We start from the raw sequence: 16,324 nt of genomic DNA, 5'->3' as shown, positions 1-16,324 counted from the left end.
GCTCACGGGCCCAGCCGCTCCGCAGCATGTGGGATCTTCCCAGACTGGGGCATGAACCCGTGTCCCATGCATCGGCAGGCGGACTCTTAACCACTGCGCCACCAGGGAAGCCCGCACATTATAGCTTTGATTTGCATTTCTCTAATGATTAATGATGTTGAGCATCCTTTCATGTGTTTGTTGGCAATCTGTATACCTTCTTTGGAGAAATGGCCATTCAGGTCTTCTGCCCATTTTTGGATTGGGTTGTTTGTTATTTTGATATTGAGCTGCATGAGCTGCTTGTATATTTTGGAGATTAATCCCTTGTCAGTTGTTTCATTTGCATATATTTTTTTCCAATTCTGAGGGTTGTCTTTTCGTCTTGTTCATGGTTTCCTTTGCTGTGCAAAAGCTTAAGTTTCATTAGGTCCCGTTTGTTTATTTTTGTTTTTATTTCCATTTCTCTAGGCAGTGGGTCAAAAAGGATCTTGCTGTGATTTATGTCAGAGTGTTCTGCCTATGTTTTCCTCTAAACCTTTGACAGTGTCTGGCCTGACATTTAGGTCTTTAATCCATTTTGAGTTTATTTTTGTGTATGGTGTTAGGGAGTGTTCTAATTTCATTCTTTTACATGTAACTGTCTGGTTTTCCCAGCACCACTTATTGAAGAGGCTCTCTTTTCTCCATTGTATATTCTTGCCTCATTTATCAAAGATAAAGTGACCATATGAAGCAGGCAGATTCTTAACCACTGTGCCACCAGGGAAGTCCCTGATAGTATCATTTGATGCACAAAAGTTTTTCGTTTTAATGAAGGCTGGTTTATTTGTTTTTTCTTTTGTTGCCTATGCTTTTGGTGTCATATTCAAGAAATCGTTGCCAAATCCAATGTAATGAAGATTTCTTTTTACATCTTTATTGGAGTATAATTGCTTTACAATGGTGTGTTAGTTTCTGCTTTATAACAAAGTGAATCAGTTATACATATAGATATGTTCCGATATCTCCTCTCTCTTGCGTCTCCCTCCCTCCCACCCTTCCTATCCCATCCATCTAGGTGGGCACAAAGCACCGAGCTGATCTCCCTGTGCTATGTGGCTGCTTCCCACTAGCTATCTATTTTACGTTTGGTAGTGTATATATGTCCATGCCACTCTCTCACTTTGTCACAGCTTACCCTTCCCCCTCCCTATATCCTCAAGTCCATTCTCTAGTAGGTCTGTGTCTTTATTCCCGTCTTACCCCTGGGTTCTTCATGACATTTTTTTTCTTTGATTCCATATACATGTGTTAGCATATGGTATTTGTCTTTCTCTTTCTGACTTACTTCACTCTGTATAACAGACTCTAGGTCCATCCACCTCACTACAAATAATTCAATTTCGTTTCTTTTTATGGATGAGTAATATTCCATTGTATATATGTGCCACATCTTCTTTATCCATTCATCCGATGATGGACACTTAGGTTGTTTCCATCTCCTGGCTATTGTAAATAGAGCTGCAATGAACATTTTGGTACATGACTCTTTTTGAATTATGGTTTTGTCAGGGTATATGCCCAGTAGAGGTAGTGCTGGGTCATATCGTAGTTCTGTTCGTAGTTTTCTAAGGAACCTCCATACTGTTCTCCATAGTGGCTGTACCAATTCACATTCCCACCAGCAGTGCAAGAGTGTTCCCTTTTCTCCACATCCTCTCCAGCATTTATTGTTTCTAGATTTTTTATGATGGCCATTCTGACTGGTGTGAGATGATTTCTCACTGTGGTTTTGATTTGCATTTCTCTAATGATTAACGATGTTGAGCATTCTTTCATGTGTTTGTTGGCAGTCTGTATATCTTCTTTGGAGAAATGTCTATTTAGGTCTTCTGCCCATTTTTGGATTGGGTTGTTTGTTTTTTTGTTATTGAGCTGCATGAGCTGCTTATAAATATTGGCGATTAATCCCTTGTCAGTTGCTTCATTTGCAAATATTTTCTCCCATTCTGAGGGTTGTCTTTTGGTCTTGTTTATGGTTTCCTTTGCTGTGCAAAAGCTTTGAAGTTTCATTAGGTCCCATTTGTTTATTTTGTTTTTATTTCCACTTCTCTAGGAGGTGGGTCAAAAAGGATCTTGCTGTGATTTATGTCATAGAGTGTCCTGCCTATGTTTTCCTCCTAGAGTTTAATAGTTTCTCACCTTACATTTAGGTCTTTAATCCATTTCAAGCTTATTTTTGTGTATGGTGTTAGGGAGTGATCTAATCTCATACTTTTACATGTACCTGTCTAGTTTTCTCAACACCACTTGTTGAAGAGGCTGTCCTTTCTCCACTGTACATTCCTGCTTCCTTTATCAAAGATAAGGTGGCCATATGTGCGTGGGTTTATCTCTGGGCTTTCTATCCTGTTCCATTGATCTATCTTTCTGTTTTTGTGCCAGTACCATACTGTCTTGATTACTGTAGCTTTGTGGTATAGTCTGAAGTCAGGGAGCCTTATTCCTCCAGCTCCGTTTTTCATTCTCAAGATTGCTTTGGCTATTCGGGGTCTTTTGTGTTTCCATACAAATTGTGAAAGGTTTTGCTCTAGTTCTGTGAAAAATGCCAGTGGTAGTTTGATAGGGATTGCATTGAATATGTAGATTGCTTTGGGTAGTAGAGTCATTTTCACAATGTTGATTTTTCCAACCCAAGAACATGGTATATCTCTCCATCTATTTGTATCATCCTTAATTTCTTTCTTCAGTGTCTTATAATTTTCTGCATACAGGTCTTTTGTCTCCTTAGATAGGTTTATTCCTAGATATTTTATCCTTTTTGTTGCAATGGTAAATGGGAGTGTTTTCTTGATTTCACTTTCAGATTTTTCATCATTATTGTATATGAATGCCAGAGACTTCAATGCATTAATTTTGTATCCTGCTACTTTACCAAATTCATTGATTAGCTCTAGTAGTTTTCTGGTAGCATCTTTAGGATACTCTATGTATAGTATCATGTCATTTGCAAACAGTGACAGCTTTACTTCTTCTTTTCCAATTTGGATTCCTTTTATTTCCTTTTCTTCTCTGATTGCTGTGGCTAAAACTTCCAAAATTATGTTGAATAAGAGTGGTGATAGTGGGTAACCTTGTCTGGTTCCTGATGTTAGTGGAAGTGCTTTCAGTTTTTCACCATTGAGGACAGTGTTGGCTCTGGGTTTGTCATATATGGCCTTTATTATATTAAGGAAAGTTCCCTCTATGCCTATTTTCTGCAGGATTTTTATCATAAATGGGTGTTGAATTTTGTCAAAAGCATTCTCTGAATCTATTGAGATGATCATGTGGTTTTTCTGTTTCAATTTGTTAATATGGTGTATCACGTTGATTGATTTGCATACATTGAAGAATCCTTGCATTCCTGGAATAAACCCCACTTGATGATGGTGTATGATCCTTTTAATGTGCTGTTGGATTCTGTTTGCTAGTATTTTGTTAAGGATTTTTGCATCTATGTTCATCAGTGATATTGGCCTGTAGTTTTCTTTCTTTGTGACATCCTGGTGTGGTTTTGTTATCAGGGTGATGGTAGCTTCGTAGAATGAGTTTGGGAGTGTTCCTCCCTCTGCTATATTTTGGAAGAGTTTGAGAAGGATAGGTGTTAGCTCTTCTCTAAATGTTTGATAGAATTCTCCTGTGAAGCCATCTGGTCCTGGGCTTTTGTTCATTGGAAGATTTTTTTTTTTTTTTTTGTGGTACGCGGGCCTCTCACTGCTGTGGCCTCTCCCGTTGCGGAGCACAGGCTCCGGACGCACAGGCCCAGCGGCCATGGCTTATGGGCCCAGCCACTCCGCAGCATGTGGGATCCTCTCGACCGGGGCACGAACCCGTGTCCCCTGCATCGGCAGGCGGACTCTCAACCACTGCACCAGCAGGGAAGCCCCTGTTGGAAGATTTTTAATCACAGTTTCAATTTCAGTGCTTGTGATTGGTCTGTTCATATTTTCTATTTCTTCCTGATTTAGTCTTGGCAGGTTGTGCATTTCTAAGAATTTGACCATTTCTTCCAGGTTATCCTTTTTATTGGCATAGAGTTGCTTGTAGTAATCTCTCATGATCTTTTGTATTTCTGCAGTGTCAGTTGTTATTTCTCCTTTTTCATTTCTAATTCTATTGATTTGAGTCTTCTCCCTTTTTTTCTTGATGAGTCTGGCTAATGGTTTATCAATTTTGTTTATCTTCTCAAAGAACCAGCTTTTAGCTTTATTGATCTTTGCTATCATTTCCTTCATTTCTTTTTCATTTATTTCTGATCTGATTTTTATGATTTCTTTCCTTCTGCTAACTTTGGGGGTTTTTTTGTGTGTGTTCTTCTTCTTTCTAATTGATATAGGTGCAAGGTTAGGTTGTTTATTCGATGTTTCCTGTTTCTTAAGGTGGGATGATATTGCTATAAAATTCCCTCTTAGAACTGTTTTTGCTGTGTCCCATAGGTTTTGGGTCATCGTGTCTCCATTGTCATTTGTTTCTAGGTATTTTTAAATTTCCTCTTTGATTTCTTCAGTGATCACTTCGTTATTAAGTAGTGTATTGTTTAGCCTCCATGTGTTTTTATTTTTTACAGATCTTTTCCTGTAAGTGATATCAGGTCTCATAGCATTGTAGTGGGAAAAGATACTTGATAGAATTTCAATTTTCTTAGATTTACCAAGGCTTGATTTGTGACCCAGGATATGATCTATCCTGGAGAATGTTCCATGAGCACTTGAAAAAAATGTGTATTCTGTTGTTTTTGGATGGAATGTCCTATAAATATCAATTAAGTCCATCTTGTTTAATGTATCATTTAAAGCTTGTGTTTCCTTATTTACTTTCATTTTGGATGATCTGTCCATTGGTGAAAGTGGGGTGTTAAAGTCTCCTACTATGAATGTGTTATTGTCGATTTCCCCTTTCATGGGTGTTAGTATTTGCCTTATGTATTGAGGTGCTCCTATGTTGGGTGCATAAATATTTACAATTGTTATATCTTCTTCTTGGATCAATCCCTTGATCATTATGTAGTGTCCTTCTTTGTCTCTTCTAATAGTCTTTATTTTAAAGTCTATTTTGTCTGATATGAGAATTGCTACTCCAGCTTTCTTTTGGTTTCCATTTGTATGGAATATCTTTTACTAACCCCTTACCTTCAATCTGTATGTGTCTCTAGGTCTGAAGTGAGTGTCTTGTAGACAGCATATATACTGGTCCTGTTTTGTATCCATTCAGCCCATCTGTGTCTTTTGGTTGGAGCATTGAATCCATTTACATTTAAGGTAATTATCGATATGTATGCTCCTAATGCCATTTTCTTAATTGTTTTGGGTTCGTTATTGTAGGTCGTTTCCTTCTCTTGTGTTTCTTGCCTAGAGAAGTTCCTTTAGCATTTGTTGTAAAGCTGGTTTGGTGGTGCTGAACTCTCTCAGCTTTTGCTTGTCTGTAAAGGTTTTAATTTCTCCATCAAATCTGAATGAGATCTTTGCTGGGTAGAGTAATCTTGGCTGTGGGTTTTTCTCCTTCATCACCTTAAATATGTCCTGTCAGTCCCTTCTGGCTTGCAGAGTTTCTGCTGAAAGATCAGCTGTTAACCTTATGGGGATTCCTTGTGTGCTATTTGTTGTTTTTCCCTTGCTGCTTTTAATATGTTTTCTTTGTATTTAATTTTTGACAGTTTGATTAATATGTTTCTTGGCATATTTCTCCTTGGATTTATCCTGTATGGGACTCTCTGTGCTTCCTGGACTTGAGTGACTATTTCCTTTCCCATATTGGGGAAGTTTTCAAGTATAATCTCTTCAAATATTTTCTCAGTCCCTTTCTTTTTCTCTTCTTCTTCTGTAACCCCTATAATTTGAATGTTGGTGCATTTATTGATGTCCCAGACATCTCTGAGACTGTCCTCATTTCTTTTCATTCTTTTTTCTTTATTCTGCTCTGCAGTAGTTATTTCCACTATTTTATATTCCAGGTTACTTATCCGTTCTTCTGCCTCAGTTATTCTGCTATTGATCCCATCTAAAGTATTTTTAATTTCATTTATTGTGTTGTTCATCATTGCTTGTTTCATCTTTAGTTCTTCTAGGTCCTTGTTAAATGTTTCTTGTATTTTCTCTATTCTATTTCCAAGATTTTCGATCATCTCTACTATCATTATTCTGAATTCTTTTTCAGGTATACTGTCTACTTCCTCTTCATTTGTTAGGTCTGATGGGTTTTTATCTTGCTCCTTCATCTGCTGTGTGCTTTTCTTTCTTCTCATTTTCCTTATCTTACTGTGTTTGGGGTCTCCTTTTTTGCAGGCTGCAGGTTCATAGTTCCCCTTGTTTTTGGTGTCTGCCCCCAGTGGCTAAATTTGCTTCAGTGGGTTGTGTAGGCTTCCTGGTAGAGGGGACTAGTGCCTGTGTTCTGTTGGATGAGGCTGGATCTTGTCTTTCTGATGGGCAGGTCCACGTCTGGTGGTGTGTTTTGTGGTGTCTGTGGACTTATTATGATTTTAGGCAGCCTCTCTGCTAATGGGTGGTGCTGTGCTCTTGTCTTGCTAGTTGTTTGGCATAGGGTGTCCAGCATTGTAGCTTTCTGGTCGTTGAGTGAAGCTGGGTGTTAGTGTTGAGATGGAGATCTCTGGGAGATTTTCACCATTTGATATTATGTGGAGCTGAGAGGTCTCTTGTGGACCAGTGTCCTGAAGTTGGCTCTCCCACCTCAGAGGCACAGGACTGACTCCTGGCTGCAGCACCAAGAGCCTTTCATTCACACGGCTGGGAATAAAACTGAGAAAAAAAGAAAAAATAAGAAAGAGTGTAAAATAAAATAAAATAGGATAAAATAAAGTTATTAAAATAAAAAATAATTATTAAGAAAAAAAATTTTTTAAGTAAAATAAAAAACCACCACCACCAACAAAAAAACGGTTGGATAGAACCCTAGGACAAATGGTGAAAGCAAAGCTATACGGACAAAATCTCACACAGAAGCATACACACTCACAAAAAGAGGAAAAGGGGAAAAAATAATAAATCTTGCTCTCAAAGTCCACCTCCTCAATTTGGGGTGATTCGTTGTCTATTCATGGATTCCACAGATGCAGGGTACATGAAGTTGATTGTGGAGATTTAATCCGCTGCTCCTGAGGCTACTGGGAGAGATTTCCCTTTCTCTTCTTTGTTTCCACAGCTCCCGGGTCTCAGCTTTGGATTTGGCCCCGCCTCTGCGTGTAGGTCGCCGGTGGGTGTCTGTTCTTTGCTCAGACAGGACGGGGTTAAAGGAGCAGCTGACTCAGGAGCTCTGGCTCACTCAGGCCATGAGGAGGGAGGGGTGCGGATGGGGCAAGCTGCCTGACATTGCACCAGCCTGAGGCACGCCATGAGTTCTCCTGGTGAAGGTGTCCCTGGATCCCGGGACCCTGGCAGTGGTGGGCTGCACAGGCTCCCCGGAAGGGAGGTGTGGATAGTGACCTGTGCTCGCACACAGGCTTCTTGGTGGCGGCAGCAGCAGCCTTAGCATCTCATGCCCGTCTCTGTGGTCTGCGCTGTTAGCCGCAGTTCGCACCCGTCTCTGGAGCTCTTTTAAGCAGCGCTCTTAATCCCCTCTCCTCACGCACCAGGAAGCAAAGAGGGAAGAAAAAGTCTCTTGCCTCTTTGGCAGGTCCAGACTTTTCCCCGGACTCCCTCCCGGCCAGCCGTGGCGCATTAACCCCTTCAGGCGGTGTTCACACCGCCAGCCCCAGTCCTCTCCCTGGGATCCGACCGAAGCCCGAGCCTCATCTCCCAGCACCCCCGCCCCGGCAGGTCAGCAGACCAGCCTCTCGGGCTGGTGAGTGCCAGTCGGCACCGGTCCTCTGTGCGGGAATCTCTCCGCTTTGCCCTCCGCACACCTGTTGCTGTGCTCTCCTCCGCGGCTCCGAAGCTTCCCCCCTCCGCCACACGCAGTCTCCGCCTGCGAAGGGGCTTCCTAGTGTGTGGAAACCTTTCCTCCTTCACAGCTCCCTCCCACTGGTGCAGATCTCGTCCCTATTCTTTGGTCTCTGTTTTTTCTTTTTTCTTTTGCCCTACCCAGGTACGAGAGGAGTTTCTTGCCTTTTGGGAGGTCTGAGGTCTTCTGCCAGCGTTCAGTAGGTGTTGTAGGAGTTGTTCCACGTGTAGATGTATTTCTGCTGTATCTGTGGGGAGGAAGGTGATCTCCGCGTCTTACTCTTCCGCCATCTTCCCAGGAGTCTGAATTAAGATTTTTAACATTTATATTAATAAGTGAGACTGATCAATATCAGGAATGGACAAATTTTTCCGTAAAGGTCAAGATAGAGAATATTTTTAGACTTTGGGGGCTGTACAGTCTCCACTGCAACTATTCAACTTTGCTGTTGTAACATGAAAGCAGCCCCAGTCAATATGTAAATGAATGAGTATTGGGAGTGTTCCAGCAAAATTTTATTTATTAACACTGAAATTTGAATTTCATATAATTTTTGCATGTCACCAAATATTATTCTTCTTTTGAGTTTTTCCAACTTTTAAAAATTGTAAAAACTATTCTTAACCCACGAGCTATATAAAAACACTTGGCAGACTGGATTTGTCCGCAGGATGTGGTTTGCTGATCCCTGGTCTATATTTTTCTTTTTCGGGAATCGTCCTCATCTAGTTTGGAGTCAGTGCTATATTAATAGTGGTCAATGAATTTTGATTTTCCACTAGTTTTTACACTTTGGAACAGTTAAAATTACATAGAAATTATCCTTTCATTGAAGGTGGTGGAGCTAGCTCATTAGACCATCTAGGCTTGGTGCCTCTTGGGGAATTAGATAACTGAGTAGTTTTTCCATTTTATCTCTGGTTAGAGAAGTTCTTCTAGTTAAAATCTTTCAACTTATGAACTATTATGAGTGTAAAGCTATATACCAGAGCAATCCATTTGTTCTTCCTGCCACAAGATGGCATTATGTTTGTGTTTTGGAAAGATCACTCTGACTGTGGTGTAGAAAATGGATTGGACCAGGGCAAGTGTGACTTCAGGAGGTAAAGTGCTGTTGTCCAGGTAAGAGATGATAGTGCCTTGACTGCTGTAGCTACTGCTGGATGGAAGAAGAAAAGTTGGATGGATTATAAAAACATTCAAGGAGGTATGTCAGGGATTTTCAAGACCACTTCCACGTTCAATGGTTCACTACAAGGACTTATAGGATTCAGCATATAGTTATATGCATGGCTGTGAGTTATTACAGTGAATAGATAAAAAGCAAAATCAGTAAAATGAGATGGTATGTAGAGTGGTGTCCAGGAGAAACCAAGGTACAAGCTTCCAAGAGGCTTCTCCCAGTGGAGTCACATAGGATATACTTAATTCCTCTAGTGACATGTGATGACAACACATGTGAAATATTTTCTAGTAGAGAAGTTTGTCTGAGCCTAGGATTCCAGGGTTTTTATCAGTAGTAATGCAGGCGCTATCTACCTAGCATGTACAAAATTTCAGAATCCCAGAAGGGAAGCAGGTGTTCAGCATAAAGCAAATTGTTTGTATAAACAGTTTAAGTTCAGTGACTCCCTCTTATCAGGGAATGGTAGAACTCTCCCCAAATCCAAGTTCCCAGACACCAGCTAAGGGCCAACCTTGTAAGCACACCTTTCAAAGGGTAGCAGTCTTAGGCCCACATTGTTAATGTTAACTATTTTCTGTGTTTTCTAATTCTTAACTATGTTTTATACACAGGAAGTAAAGCCAGTATTTTTCTATTGCATTTCTATCTGAAGGTTGGAAACTTATTAAGGGAATATACTTTGGAATAAATAGCTTTGTCATTGAGACATGTGCCAAAGAATTACTCATTCCAGGTAAGGTAAGCCAGTTAAAGCCTGTACAAAACTGTTGCATCTTCACTAGTTAATCAAAATATTATACATTGAGGACTTCCTCTGTAACTTGCACAGGATCAGACATTGTGGATACAAATGATGAGCAAAATCAGATGTGATCTGTGCCCTGATGGAGCTTACAGTCTAGTGGGGAAAGAGAGACATTGATCAGATAATCACAAGGAGAAATATTTAAAGACAAAATTTGAAAACTGCTGTGGTGGAAAGAGATCTAGTGTAATGAGAGTAAAAATGGGCATCAGTCATGGTTTGAAGAACAGGAAGACTTCCCTCAGGAAGGGACATTTGAGCTGAGCCCTGAGGGATGACTGGGCATTAACTAAGTGAAGTGTGTATTAGAGGTGGTGAAGGTACGGAGTGGGTGGTAAAGCATTTCAGACAGAGGGAGAGTCCTAAGGCTAACGTGTAGATTAAATTAAATGAAATGTGCCAGAACCTCAGAGGGCACTAGAAAAACACCACCAAAAATTAAAAAAAATCTTCTCAAGATTATCTGTATCTGTTTATAAAGTTGCTACACGGGTGGCTCTGAAATTCTTCTGGGTAGTGGTTCCATTTCAGCCCAACAAAAAACTGATAAAGAGATGTAACTGTGGGAGCTGGGAGCCCAAGCGTATTTGCAAAGAGTTGCTCAGAGCAGAGGATCTGAAGCTTCTTTGGTAAGTAGAGAGTAAAGGAAGTGTTTTCAGATCTAGAAGATACTGTTTGCTATCTCACATACCACCTCTTAGCAAGTCATTTCTTCAAAGTTTTACAAAACATCCTGAAGCCCTGCACCTATAGTTCTGAGGGAACCACACCCTAGTCTCGTCATTGAAAAACCTAGTCCTTTTATCCCTTTTCTCCAAGTGGCACTGTGGGTGACCCATACAATCTTACTCTCAAATTCCCTAGAAACAGACTCAAAGTGGTTTCCAGGACTTCTATTCTACTCTTGATGTCTGGGTCCCAATCCGAGTTCAGTTCAACAAATTATTTATTTATTTATTTATTAACATCTTTATTGGTGTATAATTGCTCTACAATGGTGTGCTAGCTTCTGCTTTATAACAAAGTGACTCAACAAATATTTATTAAGCTCTCCTAGGCATTGGCTTCTGTGATGAGAGCTCTCACTGAAGAGATGAATAAGACAAAGTTCTTGTACAAGAGGGAGATGGACCCCAAAACATATGATTTAAGTGCCCAATTTCTCTGTTTCTGGGATGATCAAGGCAGAACTCCCTGCTCTACCTCTAGACATATGCCTCTGCTGTGCTCTGGTTTCTTGTTTCTGGTCCTGGTCCTCCCTCTCTCTAGGTTTTCCATTTTCTCTCAGGATCCTGGTCATCTCTCTCACAGCAGACTCCCTTTTCTCCAGTCTCTGTCTGACTACCTCAATCCATGGTAACTTTGTGTCTATTCAGGGTCTGAGTTCTCAGCTGCACAGAGCCTTTGTCATATTGTTGATAGTCTTTGATGTTTCAGCTACTTATTTTATCTCTTCTTTTCCTGAAAAAGCCAAGTAAGACACAAACATAATAGATGCATCATCAAATATTTGTGTGTTTACTTGCTGAAATGGAGCTTGTAGTCTCATTTCTCAGGCACTTACAAGGTGTGGACAATACTTTATTAATGGAAATTTACAAATGCATGAAATAAAAGATAACATGTAGAAAGGATAAAATACCCTGTTACAAACATGGCACCTAGCTTCTGAAATAGGTTTAGCAGCATTTGTTACTAGTGAGCATAATCTTCATGCTTGTATTAATTCATCCAAGTTTTTGAGGATCCAAGGTTTATTAGGTACTGTGGACACAAAGAAGAGGAGAAAGTCTTCTGAGCCAAAACAACTTATTGACCAGTTGGGGAGACAGTTAAGAAAATGCCACAGCTATATAATTATAAAAGAATATGATAAATGCTACTATTATGCACTTATGTACTAAATGCTGTAGGACTGTAAATAGGCAGCTATATATTTAGCTTTGAGTGGGAGGTTTTGGAAGGCTACACAAAGAGGGGATACTTGGTCTGATCCTTGAAATATGAAAGAGCCAGAGATGGAATGGAGAGAAAGGCATTTCAGGTAGGGGATGAAGCATGGGCAAAGGCATGGGAGTGGGAAAGGATTTGGTGAGTTCATGGACCCATGATATTTCTATGTGGCTGGAGCCTAGGGAAGAGGCAGGTGAGGGGCCTGGAAAATCTGATGGGTCAGATTGCTAAGGAGTCTTGTCCTACAGGAAAATGAAGTGATAATTTCCATGTTTTAGAAAGATTGCTCTTCATGTGATAGCAGCCCAGGTAATAAATGATAAAGGAATGAACTGAGAGACTGGGATAGAGAGGGAGGGTGTGTTTGAGAATTAGACAGATTGAGGAGACATGGTTGAGAGGGGCCAAATAGAGGAGTTGGAATTATTTATTTATTTATTTATTTAACATCTTTATTGGAGTATAATTGCTTTACAATGGTGTGTTAGTTTCTGCTTTACAACAAAGTGAATCAGTTATACATATAGATACGTTCCCATATCTCTTCCCTCTTGCGTCTCCCTCCCTCCCACCCTCCCTATCCCACCCCTCTAGGTGGTCACAAAGCACCGGGCTGATCTCCCTGTGCTATGCGGCTGTTTCCCACTAGCTATCTATTTTACATTTGCTAGTGTATATATGTCCATGCCACTCTCTCACTTTGTCACAGCTTACCCTGCCCCCTCCCCATGTCCTCAAGTCCATTCTCTAGTAGGTCTGTGTCTTTATTCACATCCTACCCTTAGGCTCTTCATGACTTTTTTTTTCTTAGATTCCATATATATGTGTTAACACACGGTATTTGTTTTTCTCCTTCTGACTTACTTCACTCTGTATGACAGATGAGGAGTTGGAATTGACAGGACATAATAGCTGATTAGATGTAGGGGTGAGGTGAGGTGATGGGAAGAAAGAAAGAAGACTCAAGGATAAAAGATTTCTCTGCTTTGGGTAGCTGTTGATTGGTGAAGCAGTGAAGAATAGCAGTTCAGGACAGTCCCTGGAGTTGGAAGACTAGGAATTGATTCCTGGTTTTAATATTTGTTTGTCTGAGTTACTTAGCCTTTCTGTGGCTCAGTTTCTTTACTTGTAAAATGGAGGATGATTGCAACTACTTTGGGGGTAGATAAGTTTTAATGTTTCTTATGGGATTTAAATGAGTGAGTACATATAAAACATCAGTGCGGGAATGGTACATAGTAAGCACTCAGTAAATGTCAGCTATTATGATTTGGTGGGCCATTAACTAGCACAGTGGAAACAGACAGAAAGCAAGTTGGGGAGGTCAAGGAAAGACCTGTGAGTTCAATTTTGGGCACACTGAATTTAAGGTGACTTCTGACATCCATGCAGAAATGACCCATAAACAGTTGGAAATATAGATTATAAATTAATGATTGAGATTATGTGTATTTTAAAAAATTCCCTGACAGATAATTTATGTAATTATTTGCCTATGATAAAACCTCATAAGAAAAAAATCTCTATTTCCCACTTGCAAAGATATGGCCACTTTCAGGTCCCAGAGTTGATGCAGCTAAACCCAGAAGCTTGTGTAGGGCTATTCAGAACTCCCTGGGCAATCAGCCAGCAAGAGCGATGTTAATAATTATCATCCAAAGAGAGGATAGTTCTCTTATGCATTCTCTAAATAAATTTCTCAAAGTCTACAAGCCTCTAAAGAATGTACTAGTCATTACTTTGCTTCCTCAAATCAGAAATTCAGGACTTTTACTAATGGGCCTTTGTCAAAATGTATTAACACTTTAATATGAAAAACCATCAAGGGCTCCTCACACTTGGATGGAGGATCATTAAAATCTCAAGCTGTGTAGCTGTTTCTTAACCATGAACTAGTATAGCACAACTCCCCAGCTCTTACCTCTTCTGTTCCTGTTTTTCTTGTGGTATCAATAGTGGAAATTTACACTGTGTTTTTCTCATTCTGTAACAACGCATCAGAAATGCTTAAGACCTGGATTCCTTGTTTGCTAGGAAACTAGCTCTGTCCAAAATGCAGAGCGGGCTTCTATCCAAGCTTCTTTAATGGCTGTTTCCAAAAGGAAAGCTGGGTGGTTATCCAGAGAACAACGGAATTAATATATGAACATATTGACTTGGAGCTGCAGTTATTGTCTTTAAAATATTATTATATGTACATATTCATTCAACAAATATTTGTGGGCCACCTATTATGTCAAGCAAGGTGCCAGGTGTGTGATATACTTGAAGCAAAGTGCCAGGTGTTGGGAATCCAGAGCAGGTAAAGGGAGGCAGCATGGTAGAGTGCAAGTACTTAGCCCTTGATAACAAGAAGTCCTGAGTTCAAATCCTGTCTTCCCAAGCTTACTGGCTTCGCTAAGGTATTTACTCCCTCAGCCTTAATGTAAACTAGAAGAGTTAATTTCTATTTTACAGCATCTAGTGTAGCAGTTGGTGTACAAAGTAAGCCCTCAATTAACTATTACCATCTCCCTGCCCTCAAATAGCTCTTTATTTCCATCACTATTATTCAGACATAGTCCCTGTGCTCTCACTAGTTGAGGAGAAAGGTATGCTATCAGGTAATTAGGATGTAGTGTAATAAGTGAAATAATAGGAGCAGATATTGAGTTGAGGATTGAGAGTTAAAAGTTTGATATACCATGTTAATTTAGCACAATATCAGGTACACTTGTGTTGCAAGAACCTTATTTCATAATTTTGGTTTAGCATCTTATGACGGTTTCAGGCCTATAAGAACAGCTAATGTAATGATCCAGGGCTTTACTGTGTGCAGGCACAGAACACCTCATTTAATCCCCACATCAACCCTACAAGGTAGGAGCCAGTATTATCCCTATTTTACAGATGGGCAAACTGAGACACAGAGAGGTTAAAATAACTTGCCTAAGGTCACATATCTAAGAAACCAGCATTCAGACCCAGGTGCTCTAGCATCAGAGCCCACACTTGTGACTACTCATTACACTTTTTCCTATTGTGTCCTTAAGCTTCATTTTACAGCCAATAGGGATTCTCACTAATTACATGTGAGAAAATTTTACAAATCAAGGGAAATTCAGGGAAAATTCAAATAGAAGGAAAGTAATGGATCTTGAAGAAAATATAGTCCGGTCATTTCTTTTCTTTTTTTTTTTAAATTTATTAAATTTATTTATTTTTGGCTGTGTTGTGTCTTCGTTGCTACGTGCGGGCTTTCTCTAGTTGCGGTGAATAGGGGGGCTACTCTTTGTTGTGGTGTGCAGGCTTCTCATTGCAATGGCTTCTTTTGTCGCAGAGCACAGGCTCTAGGCGTGCAGGCTTCAATAGCTGTGGCTTGTGGGCTCTAGAGCACAGGCTCAGTAGTTGTGGCACACGGGCTTAGTTACTCTGAGGCATGTGGGATCTTCCCAGTCCAGGGCTCGAACACGTGTCCCCTGCACTGGCAGGCGGATTCTTAGCCACTGCGCCACCAGGGAAGCCCCCGGTCATTTCTTTTCTCCAGGAGTAACCATGAGAAGTGCTCTCTGTTTACATAGCCTGGACCAGCCAGGCTCCTTCCTATGCCCACTTTCCATAGGTGGCCCAGTCCAGCTCTTCTCTTGTGGGTTGTGCAGTTCATAATGTTCTATAGCTTTAAAAAAAAATCTCATTTTAAATCAGCTTCACTTTCTTTTTCTGAAAGGCATTAACTCAGTTCCCTGGTAAAGCCCACGTTGACTTGCGAGGGAGTGTCCTGTCTTACCGCTGCTTTCCACTAGAGGGCCCTGCCCCTGAGATTTCAATTTCAATGCACATTTTTTTTCTTTTTTTTTTTTATTAGTTTCTGCTTCATAACAAAGTGAATCAGTCATACATATACATCTGTTCCCACATCCCTTCCCTCTTGCGTCTCCCTCCCTCCCACCCTCCCTATCCCACCCCTCCAGGCGGTCACAAAGCACGGAGCTGATCTCCCTGTGCTATGCGGCTGCTTCCCACTAGCTATCTACCTTACGTTTGGTAGTGTATATATGTCCATGTCAATCTCTCACTTTGTCACAGCTTACCCTTCCCCCTCCCCATATCCTCAAGTCCATTCTCTAGTAGGTCTGTGTTTAAACTAGCACATCTTTGTCTGATACAAGATCCTCTCCATTGAAAGAATACTTTGATTTTATAGACCTGTTGTTCATAATCTAGTTTGTATGGAAATATGTGAAGGGGAAAATAAGATCACATTCATTTTACAGAAGGATTATCTGAGAACTGAGCCCTTGGGAATGGGGTGAGTAGCTTATGTCTTCATAAATCAGAAGATTCACAGGAAAGAATCAAACACAGTGGTCCTGAGTCCCAAAGCCCACTTGAAGAATTTCTGTGCACTGGTTCCATCCCAGGCTCGTTCTCCTGGAAGACATAAGGAACACCTATCTCTGGTTCTTTCCTTTCTTTCTTTCCTTTCTCTCCCACCCCACCTTTCC

The sequence above is a fragment of the Mesoplodon bidens genome (assembly GCF_964165515.1).
Source record: "Mesoplodon bidens genome assembly, chromosome: 2".
Taxonomy (NCBI): Eukaryota; Metazoa; Chordata; class Mammalia; order Artiodactyla; family Ziphiidae; genus Mesoplodon; species Mesoplodon bidens.
Note: the sequence above shows the minus strand (reverse complement) of the source record.